The sequence below is a fragment of the Giraffa tippelskirchi genome, chromosome 2 (assembly GCF_054371585.1).
Source record: "Giraffa tippelskirchi isolate mGirTip1 chromosome 2, T2T-mGirTip1v1.2.pri, whole genome shotgun sequence".
Classification (NCBI taxonomy): domain Eukaryota; kingdom Metazoa; phylum Chordata; class Mammalia; order Artiodactyla; family Giraffidae; genus Giraffa; species Giraffa tippelskirchi.
Genome location: NC_137276.1, coordinates 74043583 through 74059611, shown reverse-complemented (window position 1 = coordinate 74059611; position 16029 = coordinate 74043583). Strand labels below are relative to the sequence as shown.

The window sequence follows — 16029 nt, the reverse complement described above, 5'->3', positions numbered from 1 at the left end:
CCATTCTGACTGGTGTGAAATGATACCTCATTGTGGTTTTGATTTGCATTTCTCTAAATAGAAAAACATCTATTTCTGCTTTATTGACTATGCCAAAGTCTTTGACTGTGTGGATCACAATAAACTGTGGAAAATTCTGAAAGAGATGGGAATACCAGACCATCTGACCTGTCTCTTGAGAAACCTGTATGCAGGTCAGGAAGCAATAGTTAGAACTGGACATGGAACAATAGACTGGTTCCAAATAGGAAAAGGAGTACGTCAAGGCTATATATTGTCACCCTGCTTATTTAACTTATATGCAGAGTACATCATGAGAAACGCTGGGCTGGAAGAAACACAAGCTGGAATCAAGATTGCCGGGAGAAATATCAATAACCTCAGATATGCAGACGACACCACCCTTATGGCAGAAAGTGAAGAAGAACTAAAGAGCCTCTTGATGAAAGTGAAAGAGGAGAGTGAAATAGTTGGCTTAAAGCTCAACGTTCAGAAAACTAAGATCATGGCATCTGGTCCCATCACTTCATGGGAAATAGATGGGGAAACAGTGGAAACAGTGTCAGACTTTATTTTGGGTGGCTCCAAAATCACTGCTGATGGTGATTGCAGCCATGAAATTAAAAGACACTTACTCCTTGGAAGGAAAGTTATGACCAACCTAGATAGCATATTTAAAAGCAGAGACATTTCTTTGCCAACAAAGGTCCGTCTAGTCAAGACTATGGTTTTTCCAGTGGTCATGTATGGATGTGAGAGTTGGACGGTGAAGAAAGCTGAGCGCCAAAGAATTGATGGAGAAGACTCTTGAGAGTCTCTTGGACTGCAAGAAGATCCAACCAGTCCATCCTAAAGGAGATCAATCCTGGGTGTTCATTGGAAGGACTGATTTGAAGCTGAAACTCTAATACTTTGGCCACCTCATGCGAAGAGTTGACTCATTGGAAAAGACCCTAATGCTGGGAAGGATTGGGGGAAGGAGGAAAAGGGGACAACAGAGGATGAGATGGTTGGATGGCATCACCGACTCGATGGACATGGGTTTGGATAAACTCCGGGAGTTGGTGATGGACAGGGAGGCCTGGCGTACTGCGATTCATGGGGTCGCAAAGAGTCGGACACGACTGAGTGACTGAACTGAACTGAACTGGTCCTACCTAAAAAGCTAATGTTAATTTTGTAATATCATTAAATTTACAGTCAGTGTTGGCATTTGCCCAACTGTCTCATATTTTTAAGTGTATGCATTCAAATCAAGATCAAAATAAGCCCCATATATTGAAATTAGTTGATAGGTCTCTCTAGTCTCATTTGCTCTAAAGATCATTTCCTCTCCCCCACCCCCATCTTCCTCTCCTTTTGGTCTTGAAATTTGCTGCTGTAACCATGTCTTTTATTCTACAGTCTGAGTTTTGCTGATATCATCCCCATGATATCATTTTACATGTTACATCTCTGGCCCCTGTATTTCCTGTAATATGGTCGCTATAGTGAGAGATTGGCTCAGTTAGTTTTGATTTTCTTGGCAAGAATATTGCAGAGGTTTATCAGGAGGCATTTAATATCTGGTTAATATTGAGCTCTTTGTGGTAATAACAGCCACGTATGGTCATTGCCTAGATCCTTATTGCATTAGGGGTTCAGACTTGTGACCCACTCAGAGAATTCATCAGAAGTCATTACATTTGATCCCTTGTACAACTGGTAATATTCTAATCTTAATAGCTTTATTTGTCAGCTGAAGACTTATCACTTTTGTGATTATCCTGAGGTACAGGAAAGGTGGGATGAATGACAGATTTCTTTTTTTTTTTCTTTTTCGACAGATTTCTTTATTGATAAATAAACTAAGTTTTTACAACTAGTTGGTTTTTTGCACCAATCAAAGGTTTCTAAAGTAAATTTTAACCCCATGGTTTAAAATTCAAACCGTTTGATATGTTTTAATTCATTGCAGTTAATGTCCTTTTTATTCTAACATTTTCACATCTTTTTCCAGCGGGAGCTGACTCAGATTGGCTCCTGAACGTTTGTAGTCTTTGATAAATTTTCTCTAGTATGTCAAGATATCCTAGGTACTTCTTGTAGCTTTTGTGTCCCAAATCTGGAACTAGCCAATTTTCCAAAGAATTCTGATGTATTTTTAGTGGGCAATAGTATTTAAAGGCCACATTCTGCAGCCCCACTTCATGGCATGTATTGAGATTTAGCATGAGAGTATCTTTGAATAAACAGTTTTGTTTCTTAAACATTTCTTTGAAGGTCACTTGTCTTCAGAAGGAAAAGTCAATAAAGGGTTAATATGGAACATATCATGAGTTCCTAAAAATTAATTCAAAATAAAATAACTCATCACAAATATGAGCAAAATATATGAATGGGCAATTAGAAGATAAGAAAATACAAATATACAGTAAACACAGAAAATGTTCAACCTTCTAGCTGTCAGGGAATTACAAACTATATCACTAATGAGTTACTAGTTTTTAGCCATCAATTTGGCAAAAATATAGAAATTTGAGTGGCATCATTTCAAGTGATTCCAGAGGTAACAAAAATAAATACTCTCAAATATTGATATTGGGAATGTTAACTGACCCAGCTTCTTTTGAAAAGTAAAATTTTTAATGTCTATAGCCTTTGACCTTCTAGTTCCTTTTTTAGGTCTCAGCCTACAGAATTGAAAGCACACATAGCATACAAATGGATTTTTGTTGCAGCATGTTAACAACAAAATTTTAAAAAATAAACGTCCACTAGTAGAGCACTGATTGAAATTATGATATACACTATAGAATGTTATGCAGCTATTTTTAAAATATACATTTATATCTATCAATATATAAACATATCTACAATATCCATAGTTTCAGGCTAATATATACAGAATGATCCCACATATATACACAAAATAGAGAGACAGAGAGACAGAACTCATAAAAGATTTACAGCAAAATATTAAGTGCTTATTTTTGGTACGTAGAATGGAAACATCATTTTTACTCATACTATTCATTAATAGAAAGCAGTGACAATATGAGTACTTTTAACTTTTTTGGTTTTTTTTATATAATAACCTGTTGAGACAATATCACTTATCAAAGAGCTTGACGTGAATCAAATTCCTTCTTCATAAGCTTGTTAGGTACCTATGGGAAAGTGCCATGCTAAGGGATAATTGCTACTCACGTCCACCTTGGTATTTGCACCCTTACTTAACTTCTATGCCCTCAAAGCCTCTGTGATAATAGTAAGATGAGGAGTTCCTCAAGGCACCTTTTTCCTGACACTGAGGTGCCTTTCTGCACTATGACTTCTTTCTGCTCAGATCTCTGGGAACCCATTCCTGACAAGACCATTGCCTCTGAAAACTGCCGAAGCTTCAGACAGTGGTATGCCGAGTGTTGTTGCAAAACTGCAGATCTGTAGATCGTTACTGGTTTCCTAGGACTCTCCCCATGACACACTGATCCCCATGGACCAATTAAATAAGGTTTTTACCAAGGTGTTGTGGAAATTGTTAAGGAGAATATAAAATATAATCAGAAGGATTAGAAGGGCTAGTGGCTGGCATTAAGTTTAATGCTCTTCATTAGGAGCATAATAGCCTGCCCCAGCCTCCCCTCTGAGTCTCATGAGTTTTCTTCAGGACAAGGTGGATATGTGGTTCCTCATCCTCCTTGACTATTTACAGAACACTTGATCATCACATATGAGGTCAATCTAGCCCAGCTCCCCAAGAACATGGATCAGGCTCATAGCCTCAATATAGAGAATTAAACACGATACCGCAGGTTAAGCCACTTACGTCCCACAACAGCATTCCCAAATGTTGACATTCTTACCAATATTTGATCTCGTCTTTCTTGCCATTCCTAGGGCAATAAATCCTCAGGTATTTCCCTTTTACCGTATCATTAGTGTCATCATCTCATTGCCAGTCACCTCTGTTTGAGTTCCAACCCCAGGCCACTTACAGAACACCAGCCACTTGCAAAATCGGACATTTGTCTAATGCCATTTGAATTCTTTTTACAAGATGGCACATGTTCCCTCCATGTAGGCTGTAGTTCATTCCTTTGAATTTAGGGAGCACCTACTATGTTTCAGGTGCTGTCTTTCCTAGCTCCCTAGTCTTTCAGGGCATGAAGGCATTTTAGATCTAGAAGGAAACTAGATTGCAAGCTGGTTCAGCCCCTTATTAAAAGTCTGAAGAAGTAACTAGGTGGCTGTGACTTGAAACATACTGTAAAGCTCATACCCAAATCAGATCATAGTGGTCAGGGCTACAGCCCCACTAAAATGTGGTTCTCCTGACTTGGTCTAAGCACATGCTTTGCTCCACCATGTAAATTCAACTTCCTCTCCAGCCTTTCCTTGTGTCTAAACATTTTAGGTTTTCTCTCTCCTTTGAGTTCAGACTTACTTCTAATATTTCCTTCCTTCCTATGAGAATTCCCCAAATTCATTTTTTCCCAGCAAAACTCATTTTGGGCTCTTCTATGATGATATAGCATAGGGGTTGCTAAACAACAGAAAATATTATGACTTCTTAAGATACCTGTCCCTTTGCATATCTGGAAAACAGCAAATTCCTACTTATTCTTCAATACAGTATTCAAGTATTACATCTCCTCTTAGCTTTGCCTGCCATACACTTCATCTTTTGCCAAGCAGAATTATTTTCCTTCCATTGTGCTATAGTTATTGTTAACATGTTAGTTTCTCCTGCTAGACTAAGAACTTTCTGAGCAAGTGACCACATCTCATTCCTTTAGCATTGTTGGGGCCCAGTACAATGTCTGGCTTATAAAAAGCACTTGGTAAATGCTTGTAGAAAGAAAATAAAATCAATATCTACTCTCTCGCCTAATGAACTCTTCATCCTCCCCTCATATTTATTTCTTATCTATTTAATTTATAATCTCTCTACAGCACTGAATAGTTTCTGCTTTTAAATATGCCACCTAAATGTGATTGAGGTTAAAATGCATTTCTAATTATGCAGTATGTTCAATGAATGGGGTGTTTCACATAATAAAATTTTCAGAATCTTTTTAGCAATAGTATTTCCTTATTTTAATTAATTGTTGATAACCTTCGTAAAGATCACTGTAGACCTCCCTGATCCTTTAACAGAGTACAATGATTATAATGTATTGTTTTCCTGGTAAGTGAGGCAACCTTATGTGTGCCAATTATTGTTCTCTGATATCATATAATGAAGCCCTCGCGGACTATTAAGGCAAGTAGCACTGTTGTCCTCACACCAAAAGACCTGAAGGTTTCTGTGATTTCAGTGCTTGAGCCTTGCTTTAGAGCTTTGTGTTTCTTTAGTCGTAGTTTAATTGTCACTCTGTTACGTCAAAAATTGAGACCAGCCTCTCCTTATTCATATTGTGCTTTCAATAAGTCATTGTTGCATTTGATGAATTGTTTAAAAAGCAAGGGCTTTTTGACAGCTTCTCAGCACTTGTTCCTGCTCTCTGAATGAGAGGGGCATCACTGATGTGAGCTCAGCCTGTCAGCAAAAGAAGAGGAAAAATATAAGTTTGGGGTGCTGGGCTCATGAGATGAGAAGAATTAGGGGGACATGAGAGAATAGAAACATTCTGAAGGATCCCCAGGAGGAAAATAGAACTATCCAATGAACTGCCCAAATGTTTTCACTCACAAAATTTCTACCTCCCCCATTTCCCAATTCTTGCATCAAGCCTGACATCACTAAGTCATCTTGTCTTTCTTTCCTACTGGAGAAAGCCTTACAATATTATGAGCATTGGTCTCCAGAAAGCCACTGTCAGTCAGTTAAAGATGGCATTAGATTCTACACCTGTTTGATCTTCTGAAACAAAGAAGAAAAACTTCAATTGTAGAAGGAAAATTTTTCTAATAGTCAATCTAGTAAATAGTTCTGCCTCAATAAACAAAAGAACTACCATTTTTGGATGTTTGCTAAGTGCCAAGCAATGGCACAACCATTTTATATTTCACACTCTATGACATAGGCAGCATTATTTTCCCACTTTGCAAATGAGAAAGTGAAGACACAAATAACTTCCAAAAGGCACAGAGCTAGCTCGTAAGAAGTGGCACTGGGATTTGAATCTAGGGTCTCGATTGCCCTAAAGTCCATGCTCTCAAATTCAGGGCTATACCTCTTTTCAAGGGAGGTGCATTTCTCATCACTAAAGATGCTCAAGCACAGGCTGAACATCCATTTGGCAAGGATGTGCAGAAGGGATCCAAGTATCATATGAAGTTAAAACTAATGACCGTGTAAACCCCTTGCAATTTTCACAGCCTTATATTTTCATTATTCCTTGACAATTACTTATGTGAGATAATGTCTCATGAATCCCAAATATCATTAGTCAATTTCAGAGGTTTCCTGTGTTTGTAGTTTTAAGATACTGCATAGGGGAACACTGCTAGTGATGTTTATCTTAGAGTACCCCATATTTACTGAATTCTTTCAGTGAAAAAAGTATAATGAGCTTAAACAGGTAATTAACTGAGTGCTCTGGTGGCTCAGTGGTAAAGAATCCACCTGCGAATACAGGAAACACAAAAGATGTGAGTTCAATCCCTGGGTCAGGAAGGAAATGGCAACCCACTCCAGTATTCTTGCATGGGAAATCCCATGGACAGAGGGCCCTGGCAGGCTACAGTCTGTGGGGTCGCAAAAGAGTCGGACAAGACTTAGCAACTAAACAACAACAAAAGAGAGTTGAATATATTCTCAAGCTGGCTGGATTGAGGAAGAACCACAGAAAGTTAAGGTTGGGCTGCAAAAGACTTTGGAATCATTAAGTGGTTATCCAGGTCTGCTTCTCTGCTTTATGAGACAAAGACTCATTCAATGCTATTATAACCTGATGCAAAGAACTGACTCATTTGAAAAGACCCTGATGCTGGGAAAGACTGAAGGCGGGAGGAAAAGGGGACGACAGAGGATGAGATGGTTGGATGGCATCACGGACTCAATGAACATGAGTTTGGGTAAACTCCGGGAGTTGGTGATGGACAGGGAGGCCTGGTGTGCTGCAATCCATGGGGTTGCAAAGAGTCGGACACAACTGAGCGACTGAACTGAACTGAACTGAATGTTGGACCCAAGAGGTGCAGTACAGGTTCAGACAGACATGATGCTGCCTCAAAGAGATGTAATCTGCTGGAGATAGCCCCTCTGTATCAGGGCAGATTCTAAGCATCTGCCCAGGTAAGTTATGAGCCCTGGCCTCCCCTTTGAGGATCTCCCCAGATGTATCTACTATCTTTTATACTTGATCATACATTATCTACTAAGTCATCTATAGTACTCGTACAGGTCTTATTTTTGGGGGTAAGCTCTGTCAATGTGTCAACCATCTCTTACATAACATGGTTTATAGGCTGCCTGCCATCTAGAAGGCCCTGCCCTGGATCCATATTAATAAATAGATTAGAATGTCTGGGTACATACGTGTGATCAGTTGTGTCCAACTCTTGTGACCCCGTGGACTGTAGCCTGCCAGGCTCCTCAGTCCACAGGATTCTCCAAGCAATAATACTGGAGAGGGTTGCCATTTCCTTCTCCGGAGGATCTTCCTGACCCAGGGGTCAAACCTGTGTCTCCTGCATTGGCAGATGGATTCTTTATCTCTACACCACCTGGGATGCCTTAGATTTAGGATACCATATTCCAAATTGTATTTTGACCAATAAAGGTATGCTAGTCTTGCCTTCCCTACATTTTTTTAACAACCCAAGAAGAAAACAAACAGGGTAGCAGATACCATTCTTAGTAATAAAAACCACCGTCCATGAAGCACCTACCACGTGCCAGGAACTACGTTAAGAACATTCCTGGCATTAACTCATCCATTTGCAATAATATCTCCACTTTAACATAGGAGGGGGAAAGGGAGAGTAGCAGTGACATGCACACACTACCGTGTGTGAGATGGATAGCCAGTGAGAAGATGCTGCATAGCACCAGGAGCTCAGCTTGGTGCTCTGTGATGACTTAAAGGGGTGGGATGGGGGTGGGAGGGAGGCCCCAGTGGGAGGGGATATATGGACACATAGAGCTGATTCACTCTGCTGTACAGCAGAAACTAACACAACCTTGTAAAGAAATTACACTCCAATAAAAAAATAAATAAAAATAAAATGAATAAGATAAAAGGGTGTAATGTCCAGCACAAGGAAAATATGGCCAATAGTTTATAATATCTTTATATGGAGTATAATCCATAACTTCAGTTCAGAGCATTCACTAATTGTGCACTAAAGCATTACCACATGTTTATTTATTTATTGTTTATCTCTACCTGTACTTGAGAGTAGGAACCCAGGCTATTCTGTTAATCCCTTGATCCCCATAACCCTGGTACCTGCTGCATAGTATTCATACAGTAACTATTTGTGAAGTGAGTAAGTGAGAATAAGCCCCATTTGCTGCTTGAATAAACAGAGGTTCAGGAAAGGAGAGAGTGCTTTGCAGGGAGCTTAGGGGCACTTCCCCCTAATTTCTCCCTGCAATCTTGATTCCAGCTTGTGCTTCATCCAGTCCAGCGTTTCTCATGAGGTACTCTGCATATAAGTTAAATAAGCAGGGTGACAATATACAGCCTTGACGTACTCCTTTACCTATTTGGAACCAGTCTATTGTTCCATGTCCAGTTCTAACTGTTGCTTCCTGACCTGCATACAGGTTTCTCAAGAGGCAGGTCAGGTGGTCTAGTATTCCCAGCTCTTTGAGAATTTTCCACAGTTTGTGGTGATCCACACAGTCAAAGGCTTTGGCATAGTCAATAAAGCAGAAATAGATGTTTTACTGGAACTCTCTTGCCTTTTTGATGATCCAGCGGATGTTGGCAATTTGATCTCTGGTTCCTCTGCCTTCTCTAAAACCAGCTTGAACATCTGGAAGTTCACGGTTCACGTATTGTTGAAGCCTGGCTTGGAGAATTTTGAGCATTACTTTACTAGCGTGGAGAAATATCAATAACTTCAAATATGCAGATAACACCACCCTTATGGCATAAAGTGAAGAAGAACTAAAGAGCCTCTTGATGAAAGTGAAAGTGGAGAGTGAAAAAGTTGGCTTAAAGCTCAACATTCAGAAAACTAAGATCATGGCATCTGGTCCCATCTCTTCATGGCACATAGATGGGGAAACAGTGGAAACGTGGCAGACTTTATTTTTCTGGGCTCCAAAATCACTGCAGATGGTGATTGCAGCAATGAAATTAAAAGACACTTACTCCTTAGAAGGAAAGTTATGACCAACCTAGACAGCATATTAAAAAGCAGAGACATTACTTTGCCAATAAAGATCCATCTAGTCAAAGCTATGGTTTTCCCAGTAGTCACGTATGGATGTGAGAGTTGGACTATAAAGAAAGCTGAGTGCCAAAGAATTGATGCTTTTGAACTGTGGTGTTGGGGAAGACTCTTGAGAGTCCCTTGGACTGCAAGGAGATCCAACCAGTCCATCCTAAAGGATATCAGTCCTGAGTGTTCATTGGAAGGACTGATGTTGAAGCTGAAACTCCGATACTTTGGCCACCTGATGAGAAAAACTGAATCCTTGGAAAAACTCTGATGCTGGGAAAGATTGAAGGTGGGAGGAGAAGGAGATGACAGAGGATGAGATGGTTGGATGGCATCACCGATTCAATGGACATGAATCTGAGGTAGCTCTGGGAGTTGGTGATGGACAGGGAGGCCTGGCGTGCTGCGGTTCATGGGGTCACAAAGAGTCGGACACGACTGTGCAACTGAACTGAACTGAACTGAGATAAAAGGCATGATTAATACAATTAGGGAAAGACAATACTCTGCTCAGGGAAGAAGTAGGAATTGAGCAAAGGGCTATAGCAGGTGAAGTCTGTGGAGGAGCCTCAGACAAAGAGAAAAACAAACACGAGAGGCAGAGGAGACAGTGAGGAAGTCTGGAAGGCCAGTGTCGGGGAGGGGCGTGGGTGTAGGAGGCAGACCACGCTGAACTACTGAGGGCCATGCAAGAGTGTGTGATCTGTCTTCTGAGTGTAAAGGGAAGCCATCAGAGGGGAACTTTTGATTTGTTGGTTTGCACGTTGACATGTCATTATGGAAAATTTCAAACATTTACAAAACAAGAGAAAATAGCATGAAAAATCCCCATAGTCTCATCACCCAGCTATAACCACTGTCAACTCAGGTGGCCTAATTCCATCTAAACCTTTGTTCTGAACCACAATATTATGTAGAAAGAAATCCTAAACATCATGTCATTTTATATATAAATATTTCAGCATGTATCTCCAAAAGATAACTCTTTTTTTTAAAAAAGCATGATCATGTCATAACCATACCTAAAAAGAAATCAAAATAATTCCTTAATATCATCAAATATTCATCTTGTCTTTCCCTCCACAATTTTTATTTAAGGAAGAGCCAAATGAAGTCCATATGTCTGTTTCATAAGCCTCTTTTTATCTATGGGGTCCACCTCCCTAGCCCACTTCCACCCCCTCTTCTGCTGCCGAGGGTGAGCAACCATCTACTTTGCCAAAGACTGAGGGAGTTCCCAGGACGCTGGGCTTCCAGTACTAAAACTAGGAAAGTCCTGGACAAACAGGTCCAATCGGTCCCCCTCTTTTCTCCACTCCTTGCTATTTATTTATTGAAGTAGCCAAGTTATTTGTCCTGTAGCATTTTCCATAGTCTGCTAAATGCTTTCCCATTGTGTAATGTGATGTGTATCTCTATCCCTTGTATTTCTTATAAGTTGGCAGATCTAGAAGCTAAATTGGATTCAAGTTTAAAATTTGGCAGGAAAACTTCTCAGGTGATAGTATGTGCCTCCAGATATAATGTAAGGCTATCTCTTTTTCAACTAATCTTAGCAGCCATTGATGATTATCTAGATATGTCTTCTCACTAGAGAGTTTTTAAATGGTACTTTTCTGATTCTATCATTGCTTCTTTATTTTATTCATAGAAATACTTTTATAAAGAGAAACTTTCTCATCTACACTGCTGCTGCTGCTGCTGCTAAGTCGCTTCAGTCGTGTCCGACTCTGTGCGACCCCATAGACAGCAGCCCACCAGGTTCCTCTGTCTCTGGGATTCTCCAGGCAAGAACACTGGAGTGGGTTGCCATTTCCTTCTCCACTCATCTACACTTGGTTACCCTAAAGTACAGTCAATAGAGGGTTCTGAGAGGGAAATGTTTTTCTTTTTTTGTTTCCTTTTATTTTAAATCTTTTGTTTGTTTGTTTTTAAATTTTGTCCCCTATGTTCTTATTTATTTATTTATTTATTTATTTATTTAACAGTGCCAGTTCGTAGCTGTTGTGAGTGGGAGATCTTTGTTGTGGTATGCAGGATCTTCTTAATTGCGGCACATGGGATCTTTAGTTGCAGAATGCAGGATCTAGTTTCCTGACCAGGGATCAAACCCAGGCCCCCTGCATTGAGACTGTGGAGACTTAGCCACTAGACCACCAGGAATTAAGGGGAATGTTTTTCTAAACACCATCCTGGCTACTGTGTAACAGCAGACTGTCAGGGATTAAAAGTAGAACTGAGAAAACTCTAAGGAGGCTAAACCAGTGTTCTAGGAAAGAGACAATAATGGTTGGAACTTGAGTAGAACTAGTGGAGATGAGAAAAAGTGGTCAGATTCAGGACTGAGAGTCAGTGCTGATGGGTTAGATATAAAGTGTGAAGGAAGAGACGAGAAGGACTCCAAGTTTCTGAGAAAACGAGTGGGTGATGGTGACATTTACTGAGATGGGGAGAACTTGAGAAGCAAAGCTCATCTAGAGATGCCTCTTTTTGTTTGATGTCACATGACCTTTTCAATTTTATAATCTCTGGTGCATTAAACCAAATGTGAGGTGTAAGCCAGCAGGTATCACTGGGGGGGGAAAGAAAAACACACTTTTCCATGCTTCTCAGTAACAATATGTGATACACTATACCATTATTGGTGTGGAGAGTGAGTGAAGGATGTGAGTGTATTCATAGATTGATCTGTAAACTTATTCACATTGACTGAACCTATGAGTACCCACCATGGGTGGGAGGCCACATTGGGGAAAGGAAGTGGTATTGAGTTATACAAAATGTCACAAGACAAAGGGAACAGTAGCTCACAGGTGGATAACATTTGACCCTTAAGGAAGGCCTTTCACATCATCTCTTGAATCCTGCAGCAGTTAGGGAGGGCTGGTAGTATTTACCCCATTCTAGAAATGAAGAAACTGAGGTTTAGAGAGGATAGGTGATTTTTCCAACAATCTTACTGCTTAAAATCAGAGTGAAGCTTCACCTACATACACGTCTTCTGACCTCAGGGCCTTTTCCATATGTGGGAGCTTCTTGCTTAACCAAAAGCAAGTCAAAAGCAAATGACAGATGCCAGGCTTAGATACTTCAGACATCAGTCTTTCCCAGTGACTCTCTTCAAAAGCCATGGTATGAATGAATTCTCACCCATCAAAATCTTAGACCAAAAATGGACACTCCTTCCCCATGCTCTGATCCAAGCCACCAACCCAGTTGCTCATCTTCACTGAGAACCTCTTCCCTGGAAGCTCAATGTTTATCAGAAACAGCTGTTTTGGTTTTCTTTTATAATGTACCATTTATTTCCCTCTAATTTTAAAAAGTATTACAAATTTGTTGTTTTAAAAATGGAAAATACTCCCTCAATTCAAAGATAGAAGAGAAGGACCCTGTGCTAGAAGTCATTTTGAATTATATAATACAGATGTTTCCATAACTAAGTCTACATACATGGGGATCATAGTGCTATTCTGTTTCTAGCCTTCTTTTTTCACTTTATATATCATGAACACATTCCCAATCATTAAATTTTTTTCTTTTTTGTTTTTTTTTTATTGAAGTGTAGTTGGTTTACAATGTTATGTTAGTTTCTGCTGTACAGCAAAGTGAATCAACTAAATGGTTACATATATACCCTCTTTTGTTTAATTTTCTTCTCATTTAGGTCACCATAGAGCATTGCCAACTATTACATGTTTATAAAAATATTGTGTTTTTCGTCTTCAGAGTAAGTTTAATCTACTATGTGGAAGCACCATTGTGTGGTCAGCCATTTTCTTTTGGATGGCACAGTCCGGGTTCAGCTGTTTGCTTTTCCTGTCACCTTTGCTCATAAAGGAACATGTTCCCATGCCCCCATCGTTGGTCATACATTTGACTTGCCTCCCTGTCTCTAATTGCATGCATCTGACCAGTCCCTTAGTCTTGCTGCCTTAACACCTGCCTTCTTGCTCTCTGTCATTTTCCCCTTTGGGTCAGGTGCTCCCACACCTCTATACTGCTTACTGCACTTGACTAATTTATTCCAAGTTAATAAGGTTCCTTGTGTGCTTAATCTCAAATATGTCCTACGTTGTTTCTGAGTCTTATTTCTTGAGATTGACTTCATCTGATCATCTACTTTTAATAATTTACTGATTGTTTACATGTTGTGCATATATGAACTGATTTGATCTTCCCACAAGCTAGCTGTGGGAGATCGTTGGTATTTTACCTCCTTCTAGCATTCACTCTTCTTTCATCTCATAACCTTACTCCAATTTTTGTCTGTTGAACTACCACTCCTTACACCAAGACCATGTGATGTGTGTGGAGTAAGAGGCGCTAACAGCACATAGCAATGAATGGGTATCTCACCAAGACTAAAGCCAAAGAGCATCTCAGATTCCCTGAGCCATAGCAATTGCTTTAGAGATGAGCACATGATCAAATGAGGCAATGAGAGGCAAAAATATATATATAGCTGGGTGCTAAGATAGATATACTTTCTCTTCTCCAGGAAATGTACTGCCAGAACAACTACAGCCATCTTCCCCACCTGAGCCTCAGAATGACAGGGAGGAAGACAGAGGTGAAAGAGGGGAGATACGAGTCCTGATGATGTTGGAGAAACTACAGATTCATCTGGGCCCAGAGCCATCAAACTGAACTTGTCATTCACAGGAGCAAATCATCCCCTTTTATTTACAAACTGAGAGTCTTAATCCACATATCTATTAAGGAAGCATTATTGGAAATAGTTATTGTAAATTAAGACTCCAGAATATTACTTTAGGCAAATTATAGCTAATAAACAGCACAGCTAAGATTTGAATTTGGGATTTCCTAACCCTATACTTTGCTGTTCTCATTCATGAGGTTAAAACCTAGCACAATACAGATAAGGGAAAATGTACACACAAACACATGCATACACAATCTCTAAACCTTACCATGAGATTTTAAATGACCTCTGTCAGTCATTCTGCTCCTCTTTCCAATCAAGATATATAATATTAGTACACTAGACAACTCCGAAGGTCTGCCTCACACAATACAGAAGAATATTCCTGAAAATGTGAATACTTATTTACTTTTCATTAGTCAAACTTTATTGTATAGAGATATTTTTTATTCAAAGGGATTTTATGGTGACCCTTCTGCAAAGCAGAGAATCTAAATGTCAAAAGTAAACTAGTGCCAGAATTTAGATCTGGGCATTGATCAATCAGTGTTGCTTAAAAATAAATCTGGTTTACAATTTAAAGAGAAAGGGGAACTTTCCTGGTGGTCCAGTAATTAAGACTTCACTTTCCAGTGCAGAGGGTATGGGTTCAATCCCTGGTCAGGGAGCTAAGATCTCACACGCCTGGTAGCCAAAAACGAAACATAAACAACAGAAGCAATATTGTAACAAATTCAATAAAGACTTTAATCATGGTCCATATCAAAAAAATCTTTTTAAAAAATTAATAAGTAAATAAAGAGAAAGGGAATCATTACAACATGCAGAGCGTATGTTAAAAACGGCACTTTTTGCCCTCTGTTTCAAGTGTTTGGAGAAATAGATGATTCAAAATAGCCAAATGTTTTCAAAGATCTCCCAGGGTAGAGATCCTCAACTGTGTACCAAAAACTTTATCAAATCTTCTGTGAGGGCAATTGACTTATCTTGTAGGCTTTCATTTAAAAAAAATTTTTGAGTACCTACTAAATTCCAAAGACTCTGCTAGGTACTTGGGTTATGATATAAAGCAACAATGAGAGAACCTGCTCTAAGGGACCTTATAGTATGAAAAATGTTTTCTGTGTGTGGTGCTGGAAGCTGGGTGTACAGAGATAAATAAACATCACACCATCCTGGCCCACACAGAGCTTGAACAAGGTCAATACCTCTAAACACTTTTTTGTTATTTCACTCCATTACTAGAAAAACTCAACACATCCCTAATACATGTATTCACTTGTTTGTAAATTTTGTACTCACTCCACTTTCAAATATGTATAGTATAAATACTATAAACACTATAAACACACACACACACATACACAAACACACAAACCAGAAAGCAAAAAGGATGAGACCAAAATTCAATATACAGAGTTCTAATATTTCCTTCCCACATCCCTCTTTGGAGACCATTGGTTCAGTGGGCTGGGCTTCCATTGTCCAAGTATTGCCCTAATTTCAATTTCATCTGCCTTTAGACACTGTCAAGGATTGACCTACCCTCTGGGGCTAGGGCTGGACTAAATATTTCTTATTCCCAGCCAGGAAGCCACTAGTCAAAACCTGTCCACCATCATGGATCCTGTCTGGGATTTGCAGACTCCTAAAACCACTCTCGAAATCAGAACAACCATGATCAAATCAGTCATTTGACTGACTGAGTTTTCACTTTTCAACCATTTGCTTTGGCACTGGGTACACACACTGCTTGAGTGAATAGTCCTCACAAAATATCTCACTCATGCACCAAGAATAGCTGCTTATTGACCACTGCCAGAAAACTCATGGACTAAGAAAACCCCCAGTGCCTGCTCTCCCGAAATACATTACCTAGACAAGGCTGACTGCATGGCTGCACACTGCAACCAGGCCTTCAGTTATGAAGCATCAGTATTTCTTATCACCCTCCGATTTCTAAGGCTAAATTGTACAGCTCATGAACTCCAAGAAAACAGCGTTTCCTTACACCAGATTCTACTCATATGCCTGCAAATTAA

General features: G+C 39.6%; 1 long non-coding RNA gene across 1 annotated transcript in view; it reads left to right on the top strand.

Moving 5' to 3' along the window:
• Positions 1 to 14137, top strand: part of LOC145537973 (uncharacterized) — an 81447-nt gene extending 67310 nt beyond the window's left edge. The window contains exon 4 of the long non-coding RNA XR_014076544.1: positions 13823 to 14137. This is a non-coding gene — a long non-coding RNA (uncharacterized LOC145537973). The remainder of the gene's footprint in view (positions 1 to 13822) is intronic.
• Positions 14138 to 16029: the final 1892 nt, after the last annotated feature.